The sequence below is a fragment of the Myotis daubentonii genome, chromosome 2 (assembly GCF_963259705.1).
Source record: "Myotis daubentonii chromosome 2, mMyoDau2.1, whole genome shotgun sequence".
NCBI classification, from domain to species: Eukaryota; Metazoa; Chordata; class Mammalia; order Chiroptera; family Vespertilionidae; genus Myotis; species Myotis daubentonii.
The window spans coordinates 68,427,974-68,444,988 of NC_081841.1; the positions used below are offsets into that span (position 1 = coordinate 68,427,974).

Genomic DNA, 17,015 nt, shown 5'->3' on the forward strand with positions numbered 1-17,015 from the left:
CTAATACATACACAATATCTGTCCAATGAATAAATGAATTCATAAAATGGATGAATAAAAAGAATCCTTTAAGTATGAGAAAAATGTGACATTGTTTTTTTCCATTTTATGATCTGGTTATGTAGCATATTATCTATATATTTGTTATGGGGAAAGTTTGTCACACTGAAAAGTTAATGGGGTCTTAAATCCTTTCAAAAACATGAGATTTTAAAAGGCTGATAAATCTGAGTCTTGTTTGGATAAATAGTGGCTTCTCAGCTATTATTGCCAGATATGTTACTGCCACACAAGTGCATTGAGGCAAACGTCTTCATTAGCCTGAATCCGATGGGAATTCCTCATAGTGGGAACAGCTTCCGATGTCCCCTAGGTTATTAATGAGAAAGATTACTGTTAGTTTTGACAGGACCCACTCAACAAGGCTATGAGAACATTCTAGCAAACATGAGGTTCTCTATTCTCAGTTATTGGGAACAATATATGGTAGTTTTACAAATGACATGGGTGTTGGGTTTCAGGTCAGTGAGAAAACCAACCAATATCAAAACTGTTCTTGAATCCCTTAAGTCACCCATGATTTGGGATAAATCTCTCTCTCTCTCTCTCTCTCTCTCTCTCTCTCTCTCTCTCTCTCTCCCCCCATATATATATTTTATGCTATAATTTTATGGAACAATTACATTTCTTCTTCTGACTTCAGAGCCAACTGAGAGAGAGATACAATGAAAGAGAGATACAAAGTCCCTTAAATGGATATCAATCATTACCTTACTATTAAGTAGATATTTGAAAACAGAATGTATGATTTCAATGAACTTCCTAGTACATTCCCCTTAATTAGACAGTGGACACACCTAGTCACAGGCTGGATAAACAACTGTAGGCCTCCCCACTGGGATAAGCCCCTAAATACAAGGTGGAGATAATTAATGAATTAATGCATCCCTCTTATAGTCAAGCTACAAATAAAGAAAGATGCCAGAATGTACAGACCATGCTCAGTTCCTACAAATAAAATCTCCCAATCACATAATCTATCTTCCTCCTAAGGGAAGAATAAGTAAGCAGTGAGAAGAGAGGCCAGAAGTATTACTCTAGCCAACATTCTGTACATGGGAAAATTAAGCCAGGAGAGAGTTGGTTAGCCTTAACGGTACAATACTAGTATATAATAATTTCCCAGGTGGCTTCTTAAAAAATTAAATAGTCAAAGCATTTGATGTTTGCACCACTTCAGGAAATTGCTTAATGTTTTAACTTGCTGATTCTACACATTTACAGTCATCATTGTTATTATCTGTAGACAACTGATCAGTCCTCTAACTTGTCCTTAATGTTCCTCTGGTATTCAATTAATACTTTAAAGACGTCTTCCTGAAACATATAATACAAAAACATTTCTCAGGACTGAAGGAGCTCGAGATTCCTGATTGAAAGAGCCAACTGCATGCCCAGTGCAAAGACTGAAAGAAGACACACAGCAACATGCATCCTTATGAAGAGACACAGCTAGAAGACAAAGGTCTTAACGTTTCTGATTGAAAATGATTTCTAAGCTGGAATTCTATACTTAAAATGGTATTTTTCAGACAGCAAAAATTCAGTACTTATCTCCCATGCATCATTTTTCCAGAGGCTGATCAGTGCATGAGCATGTGCTCCAACAAAAAGAGGAAATACATTAGAAAATAAAATAAAAAAACATGGTCTCCAGGACACAGGAATCCCCAATGGAAGCGTATAAAGCCCATGGCATTAGCTCTGCAGCGGACCTGGAAGCCCAGACTGGAGCAGAAGGAGGGGGAAGCTGGGTGTGAGGTGCATGGAACAGATATTTTCTGGCACGTACAAGCATTTGAAAAATTATATATTCACGTATGTGACAGACGTTTGAATGTGTGGAAAAAATTAAGGTCCATAAAAACTAAATAAATGAATTTGTAAAACATTTATTAACTACCTGAAAAATTAAAAGTTGTACAAAACTGTATACTACTTGACTCAGAAGCAATTGCCATTTATATTGTCATAATAAGAGAAACACTAAATGTTGAGTAAATTAAAATTACAATTATACTGTGATGATAAGAGGAGGAGGAAAGGGAAGAAAGTTTCATCTTCATCTTCCATGGTAAGCAGTTAGTAGATGATGTCTAACTCCAGCAAATCCAACCTAGCAACAAGCACATAATATTTAGATGTATGGAGGGAAATATCCCGTTCACCAGCTGGGAGATTTCATTGTGATTATTTTGAAAATAAAGCAGTTGGAAAAAATACAATGAAGGGCAACACTGTGCAGGCCAAACAAAATACATGCACAGCCCTTTTAACCTGTGGCTAACCGTTGTGACTCTACCCTCTTGAAAAAACGGGCACACTCGGGCTTCCACCAAGGCCTTTGGGTGTGTCCCTGACGAGGGGGCAGGGGATGAGGAGCACAGAGCTGCAGGGCTCCAGGCCCTATCCCCGCATCATCCAGAGCAACTATCCTTTTATCTAGTTTACCTTTTGGTCTATCATGTAATAACATATCTGAAGAGTCTTATACTACCCCAACAAATACATGTTTGAAAAGTACTGGCCATAAATGTGGCACTGGAGAACACTTCCAAAGCAAACATACAAGCCAATACACCACCCCGCGTGGACTGCTGCTTCTGGGGCGTAGCTTTAGCGTGGCTGGGATAGCAGGGAGGAGAAAACACGGTCAGCTGCAGACAACAGCCCCGGCATCAGGCAGGACATGGGGCTCTGGCGAAATAATATACCAGCCCTCAGCGTTATCACCTCCCCACAGCTTTGGGACTCTGGCTTTAGAAACATACGGGAGCAAAAGCCTCAGGCCCTGGAAGGCACATTTTAAAAACAGGGAAAGAACACACCCACCAAAACCAAGCATCCGCTGCACCCGGGTGAAAAAACTCGTAAATATAAGGGAAGCTCTGGGCAAAAAGAATGACCTTTGGAATCCTAACTCCAAGGGCAGCGGGAAATATTTATATTCATGGTATAAATAAAAATGTTTAATGTAGTCAAAAGTATAAAAGGCCAATGTGTATATGGAGGTTAAGCCAGAAATGAATTGAAAGCCTATTTGAAACTTAAGGTAGAGGATTGGAAATTTTCTGAGATACTCGCAGTTTCATGTATTTAATTTACTCTTTTCTTTCTTTTTTTTTTTTTTTTTTAGCAAAGGTGGTTTGTTAGAAGTGACAGAACATGATTTAATTTTCATGGGACTTTTCATATAAATAAATTCACAAATTTTAGGGGCAGTGTTTTTATCAGACTAAGGGTTGGGATTTGGAGAAACTGGAACTTGAACATCTCCCATGCATACGAAGGGTGAGATTCCACAAGGATGGGCAACACAGTCAGATACTGGTAGGCCTGCCAGATTTAGCAAATAAAAACATAGTTAAATTAGAATTGCAGACAAACATCAATATGTCCCAACTGTATTTTATCTGGCAACCCTAATGACGGGAGAATCAACCAAACAATTACCAGAGCTTGCATTTGGCTGCAAGACAGATGTTTCAGTTCCAATGCATCTGAGTGGAGAGGGACAGTGGATACCCGGAGAGTCAGTCAAGACTCCAGAACATCCGCTCCCTAAAACTGAACTGGTTTTAGAGTGTTGGTCCATCCGGACCACCCTAATGAAGCTTACAGAGACCAGATGAGACTGCGAAGGCAGTGAGCATATGTAGGAAAGTGAGGAGGTCCCAAGACTGAACCCTGGAGCCTCAATAGTAAGAAGTCTGAGAAAAAAGATGGAATCAGTGGAGGATAGTGCGAAGTGACTAGTGACATGTGAAGAAAACCGAGAGTATGTGGTGTCCTGGAAGTTGAGTGAAGAAGGTACATGAGAGAGAAGAATGAGGATGACTGTCAAATGCTGCTGAGAATGAGCCACTGAGTTTAATAATGTAAAAGTCGCTGATCGAGTGACGTTGATCAGAGGAGTTCCAGTGGAGTCGTGGGGTCAAGGGCTTGACTGCAGTGAATTAGCCAAGACAGCAGTGGGCAAGTACAGACAACTATTTTGAGGAATTTTGCTGCTAAAAGTAACAGAAATGGGGCAGTAGCTGTAGGAGCGATTGAGACCAAGAGAGAGTTTGTTTACAATGGAAGAAATAATATAATGTTTAGCAGTTTATGGGAATAATCCAGTGAGGAAGGAAAATATAATGTTGCAGGAAGAAGAGAAAGAAGAAAGTTATTGGAAGAAATGTACTGCAGTGATGTCTTTGCATATATGTGACAGGGACTAGAGGTGCTGGCCTTCGATAGGGGTGTGGATAGCTCATCTCTAGTCAGAGGCCTAAGGACAGTGTATGTGGGTGCAGATGCTGCTAAAGGGTAAATGTGCAGCAGGGGCCTGAAGAAGTACTTTTCTGAGTGCTTCTATTTTCTTAGGGAAAGAGGAAGAAAGGTCATTGTCTGGGGCAAGGATGAAGGAAGGAGCAAGTGTGTCAAGGATTTGAAGAGATAGGAGACGGTAGAAAATAGTGTAGCAAAGCTGAGTGGTGAATAGACCAGAGAAATGTAGTGAGATTGCCAGGCAGCATTAGGCCCGTTTGATGTTTATAATTATAAATTTTAAATGGGGCTAATCATAGGGTAGTGTGCTTTCCTTCAGCCACATGCCTTGCTGTGGTTGGCAAACTGCGGCTCGCGAGCCACATGCAGCTCTTTGGCCCCTGGAGTGTGGCTCTTCCTAAGCCTTAGGAGTACCCTAATTAAGTTAATAACAATGTACCTACCTATATAGTTTAAGTTTAAAAAATTTGGCTCTCAAAAGAAATTTCAATCGTTGTACTGTTGATATTTGGCTCTGTTGACTAATGAGTTTGCCGACCACTGGACTAGGTGGAGAGCTAGATTAACCAGGGTTGTGTTTTTCTAAATCGATACAAGAGAGAGGCAGAGGAATTGAGGGTCCATACACAGAAATGATGATAGTGGTTGAGACAGTTTTTAAGAAGGCAAGCGAGAGAAGTGAAAGGGGATGATAGACAGGGAAAAGGTACCAGGACCCAAGGATTGTTAAAGGTGAACTTTAACAGGCCATTGGAAAAATTACACATGCTTATAATGGAACTACCAAGAATTAAGAGGGGAGAAGTGGAAAAAAATTACTCTGAGCCATGAAATGAAAGCCTTTTTAATTTGACCAGTTTATTATGAAAGATAGGATGACCATATACTAGTCAGTACTAGAGGCCAAGCCACTTGATGTGTTGGCAAAGACCCAGCCAAACGTATTCTGACAAGATGTTCTCAATTCTAGCTGGTTCTCGGGGGCTTCAGGTTGTTTGCAGCAGTGAGGGGTACAGGTTCATTTATCTGACACTACCCCCTGGCAGGCTTCCTAGAGTGAGAGTTGGCTTCCTGCAGGGCAGGACCATTTGGTAAACATCCCAAGAGAATACTCAGGTGGAGGAACAGGGCTAGAGGCCTGTTCCTGAAAGACTTGGACCTGAAACTGGAGGACTTGGACCTGAGCTCCTGTTCAAATCAGGAATGATCTGGTACTGTCCCAACCATGAACACTGAGATGGCAGAAAAGGGAAGTCCATAGAGGTTCAGACCAAGGCACTTGTTACAGCTGAGCTGATGCTGGCGCTTCCTGAAGCATGCAGCATATTAGTGCACAGTTTGGCCTACATCCTGCTGGGTCGTATTGCACTGTCCCAGAGAGCAACAAGCAAAGGAGGAAGTGCATACCTGCTTCTCTTCCTGCCTCTATGCGTTACCCTGAATTAATGCTGCTCCAGGTCCAGTGTGTATGGTATCAGGTCATTCATCCTCTGTGTGCTTCATCAGCAAACGTTATTAAACTCCCCTCTATTCTTCTTCATGGCCCTATATTTCAAGAACAAAAAAAATAAAGAAAGAAAAAGGTAATGCTTTTATCTTAATCACACAGCCAGTATCCTATATTATAATGACCTGTTCTGTAAGGATTTGAAGAACTGGCCTGGGAAGTCCAGTAGAAGAAGGAAACTCAAAGCGTTAAGGCATTTTTCAGTACCAGCAAAGGGTTATAAGGCAGGGGTGGCGATATAAATTTCCCTTTGCATTCATCATACTTCAAAGGCGTAGCAGATGTCAAGGCTCTCTTTTCTGATTCACTCCCAAAAGAATTTTGCACAGTACTTCAGAGAACCACTGCAGTTAGTTGGAGTTAGCACTGAACACCCTCGTACGTGCCTTTTGTGATGAAGAATGAATTGATCATAATACAGGGTAGGGGAAAAAGTAGATTTACAGTTGTGAGAATGCAAAACAGAATTTATTCTTGTATTATTATTTATTAATTATTGTATTATTTTCAATATGAACAACTATAGATCTACTCTGTCCCAGTCTGTACTCAAAGAGGATGGATTCTGGGCATCCAACACCAGCTAGAGATTATTGCAAGTCATCTGAATTTTTATTTAAAAACAAGAACAAATTCTCGAAATTCTGTTCACTTCCCCAATAAATGCATCAATCAATAGGATCTAATAGCCTCTTGCTTCTATCTCATTGCTACTAGTCACATATCAGCAGGCTTGGCTCAACTACTGATTTATATTTAAAGCTCAATATGATCCAAACCATAGATTTGTAATCCACCATGAAACTGACCTATTATGAGATTACTGACAAAAAAAAGAGATACTATAGCATAGGACAATATTGTGAATCTCAAAGTCAAACAGATGTGAATTTGTATCAAATTACAATCTCTTTGACCTTAAGTTTCATAATATTCCCAAACCTCAGTTTCTCGTCTACAGAGTGGAGGCGATAATACTAACAACCTTGAGGGTAATTTTTTTATACTTTTTTATTGAATTTATTGGAATGACATTGGTTAATAAAATTATAGAGCTGTGATGGTGAACCTTTTGAGCTCGGCATGTCAGCATTTTGAAAAACCCTAACTTAACTCTGGTGCCGTGTCACATATAGAAATTTTTTGATATTTGCGACCATAGTAAAACAAAAGCTTATATTTTTTATATTTATTTTATATATTTAAATGCCATTTAACAAAGAAAAATCAACCACAAAAATGAGTTCGTGTGTCACCTCTGACACGCGTGTCATAGGTTCACCATCACTGTTATATAGGTTTCCAGTGTACAATGCTATAATACATCTTCTGTATACTAGAGGCCCAGTGCACGAAATTCATGCATGGGGGGAGGGGTGTTCCTAAGCCCCGCCTTCACCCTCTCCAATCCGGGACCCCTGTGGGATCGGGCCCAAACCGGCAGTTGAACATCCTTCTCATAATCTGGGACTGCTGGCTCCTAACCACTTGCCTACCTGCCTGCCTGATAGCCCCTAACCACCTCTGTCTACCAGCCGGGTGCCCCTAATGGCTCTCCTGCCGGCCTGGTTGCCCCTAACTGCCCTCCCCTGATGGCCTGATCCCCCTAACTGCTCTCCCCTGCCAGCCTGATCCCCGCTAACCACCTCTGCCTCAGCCCTGCCACCATGGCTTTGTTTGGAAGGATGTCCAGAAGGTCTCCTGGAAGGTCTCCTGGTCTATTAGCATATTACTCTTTTATTAAAAATAGATTGTATTGTGCATTCACCACTCCAAGTAAAGTCTCCTTCCATCACCACTTATCCCCTCTATACCCTTTTCTTTCTCTCCCCACCCCCTTTTCCCACTGGTAATCACCATACTGTTGTCTGTGTCTATGAATTACTTGGTTTTTTTTGCTTAATCCCTTCATCTTTTTCACCCAGCCCTGAAACCTCCCTCTCCTCTGACAGCTGTCAGTCTGTTCTCTATAAGTCTGTTTCTATTCTTTTTTTTGGGGGGGGGGCGGTATTTTGTTCATTAGATTACACATATAAGTGAGCTCATATGTTACTTGTCTATCTGACTGGCTTATTTCACTTAGCATAATACCCTCTAGGTCCATCCATGCTGTCACAGAGGGTAAGATTCTCTATTTTTTTATAGCCAAGTAGTATTCCATTGTACCATAGCTTTTGTATCCATTCAGCTACTGATGAACACTTGGGCTGCTTCCATATCTTGACTATTGTAAGTAATGCTTCAGTGAACACAGGGATGCATACATTCTTTCTGATTGGTGTTGCAGGTTTCTTCAGATATATTCCCAGAAGTGGAATTGCTGGGTCATAAGGCAGCTCCATTTTTAATTTTTTAAAATTTCTTTACACTTTTTTTTTAATACTCACCCAAGAATATGTTAGTAGTTGTTTTTTTTTCTTTTGTTATTATTATTTTTTTATTTATTTCAGAGAGAGAAAGGAAGAGAGAGCAATATCCATGTGAAAGAGAAACATCAATAGGTAGCCTCCCATACCTGCCCTGACCAGGGACTGAACCTGCAACCTAGGTATGTGCTCTGACTGGGAATCGAACCCACAACTTTTCCATGTATGGGACAATGCTCCAACCAACTGAGCCACCTGGCCAGGGCTCTTTTTGAATTTTTTGAGGAAATGCCATACTGTTTTCCACAGTGGTTGCACCAGTCTGCATTCCTACCAACAGTGCATGAGAGGACTCCCTTTTCTTCACATCCTCACCAACACTTACTGTTTCTTGATTTATTGATGAATGCCATTCTAACAGGTGTGAGGTGATATCTCATTGTGGTTTTAATTTGCATTTCTCTGATGATTGGTGATGCTGAGCATCTTTTCATATCTATTGGCATCTGTATGCTCTCTTTGGAGACATGTCTCTTAGGTCCTTTGCCCCATTTTTTAATTAAATTGCTTGTATTTTTGGTGGTAAGTTGTATAAGTTCTCTATAAATTTTGGATATAAACCCTTTCTCAGAAGTATCATTGGCGAACATGTTCTCTCATTTGGTGGGTTGTCTTGATTTTGTTGATTGTTTCCTTTGCTGTGCAAAAACATTTTAGTTTTATGTAGTCCCATTTGTTTACTTTTGTTGTTGTTAGCCTTGCCCGAGGAGATACATCAGAAAAAAATATTGCTATGAGAAATGTCTGAGATTTTACTGCCTATTTTCTGGTAGGATTTTTATGGTTTTGAGTCTAACATTTAAATCTTTAATCAATTTTGAGTTTATTCTTGTGTGTGTAAAAAGGTGGTCTGGTTTCATTTTTTTGCATCTATCTGTCCCAATTTTCCCAACACCATTTATTTAATAAACTGTCTTTATCCCATTGTATGTTCTTGCTTCCCTTTGTCAAATATTAATTGACCATATGGACATGAGTTTATTTCTGGGTTCCTTATTCTGTTCCATTGATATATATGTCTATTTTTATGCTAGTACCATGCTGTTTTGATTACGATGGCCTTGTAGTATAGTTTGATATTAGGTAATAATGTGATTCCTCCAACTTTGTTCTTCTTTTTCAAGATTGCTATCGCTATTTGGAGTCTTTTGTGGCTCCATAAAATGTTTTGGAATATTTGTTCTAGTTCTGTGAAATATGCCATTGGTATCTTGATAGGAATTGTGTTGAATCTATAGGTTGATCTGGGTAGCATGGACATTTTAATTATATTATTCCTATCCATGAACACAATATATACTTCCACTTATTTGTATCTTCTTCAATTTCTTTCTTCAGTGTCTTATAATTTTCTATGCACAGGTCTTTTACATCCTTAGTTAAATTTATTCCTAGATATTTTTTATGCAATTGTAAGAGGGTAATTTTAATTTATCATGAAAGTGTAAAGTATCTAGTACAGAGCTAGAACAGAATTAGTGCCCAATTAATAACTATTACTATAAATATATAACTTACTTGCTATAGATCTCATGCAATTTTCCTATGCTAAGGGTAGACTTTTCCACTCACTATCATTAGCAGAAAAAAAAAACACAGGCAGCTGCTTCCATGTGGATTTCTGATCATGTGAGTCACTGTTAAAAACCTTGGCTCCCATGACCAAAAATTTGATAGCTTTGCAAGCTGTTCCAGAAATGGGTCACAGTATTATTTTTCTCTTTTAGTGGGAAGATAGAAGGATGAAGCTTTTATGTGTGAATTTGTTAACCTCCCTCCTTCTTATAAACTTAAGATCTTCTAGAAAGAAGGAACTATGTTGATTGTAATAATGACCACATTCCTGTGTACAGGAAAGTGCCATTAAACTGTAAAGAATGTCCCCAGCCAACTATCCTCGTTCCAAAATAAAGGAGGGGTCTGTCCTCATGTTTGCCCCAAAGCCAAAAACCTAAAGTCATAGAGAAAACATCACCACAGTAGTAGACGCTCTCCTGAGTCAGAAAAAAGGGGGAGATATCCTAGCTTCTTCCTTTTGCTCACCTTCTAATCTCCTACCAGTCCCTTCTGTTGGCCAAACATGGAGAACCACCTGACAAGATAGCTTGACACAAGCTACAGGGTAACACTGGCATACCGGGCCCAGGGGCAGGGGCAGGAAGTAGCCTAAGGAACAATGGGAAAACATCTGAAATCTTCTTTCAGTTTCTTGAAAAGGCCAAGCTCTTTCCAATGTCAAGATATTTACATATTCTGTGCCCTCTGCCTATTATTCTCTTCCTACCACTATTCACCTAGCTGCTTCTTTCTCATTCTTCAGGTCTAAATTTAAATGTCATTTCCTCAAAGAGGTCTTCCCTGATTATCAATCTAAAGGAGGTTGCCCTATTATTCTTTTTCTAAAAAAACCTTATGTTCCTACAAACCTTATAATTGTATAGATACCTGTGTGATTATCTGTATAATGTCTATTAATCCAGGGGCAAGACCTATCTGTTTTGCTACCTACTATATTGCCAGAATCTGGACAGTGCCTCGCATGTAGTCATCAGCACTCAGTAAAATTGCTAGCTATAATTATTACTATCTATTATTTTTTAGCAATAATTGAATAATCAAAGGAGATATCAGCCCTTTGGAATATATATTAATTTCTTTCTGATGCTTCTCTCTATTTTTTTCTTCCTAATATTTAGTTAACACAAGTTGTAAGTTCCAGTTCTATAAACTTTTTAAGCATTGTCTAGAATATCAAATTTCTACTTCTTGAGGCTTCAAAGTTCATTAGAGGAAAGTTGCTACATTCCTTCAACTGTCAAAACAAAAACTATGTTGGCAAACTTGGAATACATAAATTCTTTTCATCAAATTATCTGTAACTGAAATGAGAAGAATCTGTGCAGGAGAGCCATTTATCATCTGCACAATCTGTTTATGCTTCATACATTCTGGTTGGGATCTTTTGATTTTTGTTCTTTAAAACTATTGAATGATACATTTTTGGCACTTCCCAGAAGATCTTTATTTTTGTTCTACACTCATTTTTTTTTTCCTCAATAAAATTGAGCTCCCTTTTCTTTCTTAGCGTTTTGTTCTAGTTGCCACATGTGGAGTGGAGGAATGCCCTACCCTTTGTAGATGAAATAAATCTGGACTCTACATAAGGAGGGGCTGTTTTGTCTTTAGAGACTTTTAAAAAAGTTGTTGACAGTATTACAGATGTCTCCCATTCCCCCCTCACCCAGCGGTACCCACGCTCCAGGTCTTTACTACTCTATTGTCCATGTCCATGGGCTTTGTATATAAGTATAAAGTTCTTTGGTTTATTTTTCCTTGTCCCTCCACCTTCACATCTAGGTAGAGACTTTGTCTCTAACATTCCCAGGCTTTCTTAACCCGGGCTTCTCAACCCCATCTGCCACTATCTCCCATGTTATCATTTGCAAGTTCAGGAAGGGAGGAGCTGGGAAAGTCGACAGGCTGGTTCTTTAGCCAGCATAGGGGACTAAGGTGAACACCTTGGGCAATCAGCATATATGGAGCTAAAAGCCCACTTACAGGGTCATTTTTAACATCACTCTAAGATTTACTCATCGAATATTTATTGAATGCCTATTGTGTGTTGGAAGCCATGCTAGGGCTAGAGAGTCAATTAGAATAAGGTGTGGTTCTTGCTTTCAAGGAGCGCACTGTGCAGCACAGGGAGTCAGGCAGGTAACAAACATGTATGCATTTCAGCATGCATATTTAACTTTATTGATCAATGCCATTTAGAGTTTGATTTTATAAAACTAAAGGCACTAAGAGTTCTGTATTACTGGGATTTAAACAGTACAAGTAGCGACAGCTTTGTAAGTGTAAATTACATACATTAAAATAAAACAATTAGAGAGTTTTTCAATATGGGAACTATACAAATGAAATAAATGGCGAAAGGACCTTCTAGGAATATTGTGGATTATTAGAAACTTTAAGAAGTAAACAACAAATCTGAATATTCAGACTTCTTTTGCTGTTTCATATTTACCTATTTTCTGAGTCAAGCTACTTGACCAAAAGGTCTGTTTTAGGAAAGCACTTAGCTTTATAGCAAAAGTTTCCCATCTCCAGTTACTACCTTCAAAGGAATTGACATTACAGTGCTGATGTAATCTGCTGGTTCTCTCTGAACCGTGTGCAAAAAATGTCAACCCTTTGGAAAGTCAAACGGGTACCAGAAAATGGAACAAAAATGTACAGTTCAATAAAGTATAATGTTAGGTTTTCCCAATCTAAAATTAATCAGTGAAATGAAACATGAACTGTAGTTACTTGGTCTCAGGAAACACGTTTGAGAATTCCATTATTATTCTCTGCTCATCTTCAGCCACAGACAGGGATTTTGTCGGTCACCATGCCGTTTACCTTGTGGATGGTAGCAGTGAAATAACGCAGATGGACTTGCTCAGAATTGATAATGAACTGTGGTCCCAACTTTACTACTTTTCAGATACAACCAAAACTTTGTCTGAATAGAGCAATAGATCAAATGAATGAGAAACTTCCAACAGTGGCAGGAATGTCACCGTAGCTCTGATCTGTCTGATCACCCAGCGGATTTCATCTTGGATAGCTTTCTGAGACTGTTCTACGGGTGTACTGTCATCTTTGGCAGTCTGGTCACAATTAGCATCGAACTGCCATCTTTCAAGGACCTCACCACTTTCAATATTCGAGATGACTACCACCAGTTTCTGCACTGCACACTTGTATAACCAATCTCTTAGTTGTTCCACCACATTGCTTAGGTATTTCATGAGCTCAGGATCAGTGGTTACAAGCAAGGTGGGTCCACATTTCTGCACTCGAGTAAAGGTTTCAGATGGATAAATGCCACCCTGATGTAAAATGCTGTGGATGCCAAGTGAGAAGAACTCGGGCCCAATGTTGGCGCTCCAGCACAGGATGAAGCCCTACTCCCCAGAGAGCTGCCCTGGGATGCCAGGCCAACAGCCACAGTGCACGCCCACTACACACCATGACCGCAGGCTCTCAGCAGCTACCCCCCACCTCGTTTCAAAAGTAACCAAATAACAAATATTTAGAACTCATTATGTCAAATTCTCTAAGAAAAGTAAACACAAGGCAGTATGGGAAAAGGCCACTAACCCAATCTTTGGGGTGAGGAAGAGGTGAGAGTAGGGATGCCACAGCAAATGTTTCAAAAAGGTGGTGCTTGAGCTGAAAGATGAGTAGGATTTTCCTGGACAAAGAGTAGAAGAATGTTCCAGAAAAAAAAGGAACAGTATGTGCAGAAGTTCATAGCAATGTGTTATGAAGGAATTATTAGTAATTTAGGGCCAGGGCCAGGACAGGGAAGGGAGTATGAGATGAACTAAACAGGTCAGCACAGAACAGGGTGTTGACAGGTTTTATATCAGGTAAGAATCCATTTTCTGTGATCAGGTCCTTCTGAATGAACTCAAGTTAAAAGGAATTGATGATCTGTATGGAAAGAAGACAGACTTTTGGAGTCAGGCAACTTGGGTTTGAAACTTGGTTGGTCCATTAGTTTTCGTCTTTGGCAAATTACTTAGCCTCTCGAAGCATCAGTTGCTTCATCAATAAATGGACATCATATCTGCTCTAAAGCATTATAATTAGGGTTAAATAATATAATACATATAGTATCTACTGCAGTACATGATATAAAGTTAAATCTCAACTATGATACAATAAACCTCTATAATCAAGAATATTCAGCCCTGCTGGTATGGCTCAGTTGGTTGGGCATCACCCCATGCACCAAAAGATTGCTGGTTCAATTTCTGGTCTGGGCACATGCCCAGGTAGAGAGCATGCAAGAAGCAGCTGATCAATGTTTCGTTCTCACATTGATGTTTCTCTCTCTCTCTCTCTCTCTCTCTCTCTCTCTCTCTCTCTCTCTTCCTCTTTCTCTCCCTCCCTATCCCTTCCTGTCTTTCTAAAATTAGATTTTAAAATCTTAAAAAAAAAACAATAACACAATATCCATGGAAAGCCTTGAGTCACATAATTAAGTGAACACAAACTAGTTCTGGTTTGTCTCCAGCAACCTAAGAGACATTTATCCTGCTTGGACTATTTGTATCCTTTTTGTTTGGGCTCTTTGTTTCTGTGCTTTTAAAAAATATATTTTTTTATTTATTTCAGAGAGGAAGTGAGAGGGAGAGATAGAAACATCACTGATGAAAGAGAATCATTGGTTGGCTGCCTCCTGCATGCCCCCTACTGGGGATCAATCCCACAACCTGGGCATGTGCCCTTGACCGGAATCAAACCAGGGACCCTTCAGTCCGCAGGCCAACACTCTATCCACTGAGCCAAACCAGCTAGGGCTGTGCTTCTTTAAAAGATATATTTTTAGTGATTTCAGAGAGAGAGAGAGAGAGAGAGAGAGAGAGAGAGAGAGAGAGAGAGAAACATCAATGATGAGAGAGAGATATCCCAAACTAGGGGACAAACCCATATCCCAGGCATGTGCCCTGACTGGGGATCAAACCGAGACTTCCTGGTTCATAGGTCGATGCTCAACCACTGAGCCATGCCAGCCAGACTGTCTCTGTGCTTTTAATGGTAACATATATATTTCACAATTTGGTGCTATTTTACTGCCTAATAAATGAGTTCTTTGGATGTGAACTATTATATCCTCAGACTTATTCTCATTTCCTTTATGCCACAGATTTTTGGGAACAGGCTCCTATGTTGAAATAGAAACATGGCTTAACAACAAACAATTTGAATACCCCTCAGTCTGGAACTGGCTAAATAAACTTGTATCTTTATGCTGTGAAATACTATGCAGCAGCTAAAAGACATAGCTCTCTATGTACTAACATAACTAGGTCTCCAAGACTTAGAGTTAAATGGAAAAGCAAGCTACATGAAGATATTTGCAGAATGATACCATCATTGTTTATAGAAAAATATACACATACATAATTAAACAAAATTATATGCTAGGGTTGTGTGTGTAGTGTATAAATGTATAGGAAAAACTTTGGAGGGATACACACTAAAATGACGAGGGGTTATGTATGGTGACAAGAGAAGGTTTGTCAGGATGGGGAAGGGTGAGGAAGGACAGTTGTCCAAGGAGACGTTAGCCTTTTCAGAAACACTTTAATTTTTTACAAGTAACACTCTCATTGTTTGTGTAATTCAAAATTTGTTTTCAAAAAAGAAACAAAGAAAGAACAAAGACTTAGAGGTTGCATGAAACTGGCTCAAATCCTGGCTCAGCAACTTGTTAACTCTACGACTTTTGGGAAGACCTGACCCCTCTGTCTCAGTTTCTTCATCAGCAAAATCAAGATACCACCGCCTGTCTCGTCTCATTGTAAAAACTGAAAGTAAAGCTCCCTGCACATGATCAGCACTCCCATGTGTTAGTTGTTTCTTTCCCCTATTCTGACTCCAATGGCTCTTTCTTTCCACCTGAAACAATTTTTTTTTAATTAGAAAAACCAGATACAAAGGGATGAGGTCACTTTATCAAGATCAGACAGTTGGTTAATGTGAGAACAAGGGCTGCCACCCAGAAGTACCAGGAGTTAATACCACATGAGTTGACAGCAAGCAGATAAATTCTTCCCCCTTTCTCTCTCAGGACTATTTTGAGATACAATTTAAGTGACTTCCTGGAGGATGATCCTGTGGACATGACGCAGGTCTCCTGCATCACAATAAATCAGCATTACACTCCACAGGGGAGTTGGTTTACTATGTGTTATGTGGCTGTTTCTGCGAGTGGTTCCAATGTGCAGATTCCACGTGGCAGGTTTATTTGCAGAGCATCATATTCTGGGCTTGAGCAGCTATTGGACAAACCAAGCAGGGAAGTGTTGGGTAGACCTGCAAGGTTATATCTGATATGACTTCGCTCTTTTGACTTTGCTAGTTATCAAGGAAGTCTGGCAAAAACCAAGTAGACATGAGGGATGTAGCTATAAGGAAACCACTGGTACCAGGCAAAGATTCAGTCAACAGGAAAGGGAATGGTGGCATAAATGGACATCTGACATTCTCTTTGGCCACCTAGAATCTGAACCCTCTTCCTATGTCTGGGTACGTCTTCCAATCCGTGAGGCAGAGATTGCCACCCACTGCAGTAGTTGAAAATGACAGATACTTTCCCAGTTGCCCTTGCAGCAAGGTGGCAGTCAGATGACTTAGGCTTCCTTATCAGGACCCACCTTCCTTACAAATAGAGGGATTTGTAAGGGATTTCGTCCAGGCAATTGCTTCCAGGGACCCTTCAGTCCGCAGGCCAACGCTCTATCCACTGAGCCCCACCAAGGGCTCTCATCACTAATTTTCACTGAATCCTCGAATTTGTATTTTAACTGAAATGAATTGTAGCTGTCACAGACTCCGGGTAGTCTTGGGGCTGATGGTATCTTGCTGATCGTATCCAAAACAAAGGGGATCTTGCTTTCTGAAGCCATTGCACGGGAGCAAGACATTCTGTCAGACTCTAGGCAGGTCGCTGTGCCATGGCATTCTATCCAGTTCGATGGTCTCAATCCAGGTGCTCCAACCTAGATGAAACCACACCATCGTTGCACTTCCTGCTCCAGGAAAGAGAATTCCCTTCTCTGGAACCCCCAGGACCCCTTGGTTAACATTCTTGGAGGAATTAATAACGAAGTGGCTATTTTATATTCATCCCTTGTACTCTGAGCTCTTTTTGTGCTTTATAACCGCTGCTGGTCCAAGGTGCCTGAAGA

At 40.0% G+C, this 17,015-nt stretch overlaps 1 long non-coding RNA gene and 1 pseudogene across 1 annotated transcript in view; both read right to left on the bottom strand.

The window, feature by feature from the left end:
* Positions 1 to 1,187: 1,187 nt before the first annotated feature.
* Positions 1,188 to 17,015, bottom strand: part of LOC132226180 (uncharacterized) — a 58,030-nt gene continuing 42,202 nt past the window's right edge. Inside the window, exons 2-3 of the long non-coding RNA XR_009451009.1 lie at positions 5,740 to 5,877; positions 1,188 to 1,377 (exon numbers count right to left, since the gene is read on the bottom strand). This is a non-coding gene — a long non-coding RNA (uncharacterized LOC132226180). The remainder of the gene's footprint in view (positions 1,378 to 5,739; positions 5,878 to 17,015) is intronic.
* The window catches only part of LOC132225787 (mitotic spindle assembly checkpoint protein MAD2A-like), a 38,868-nt pseudogene continuing 34,480 nt past the window's right edge, over positions 12,628 to 17,015 (bottom strand).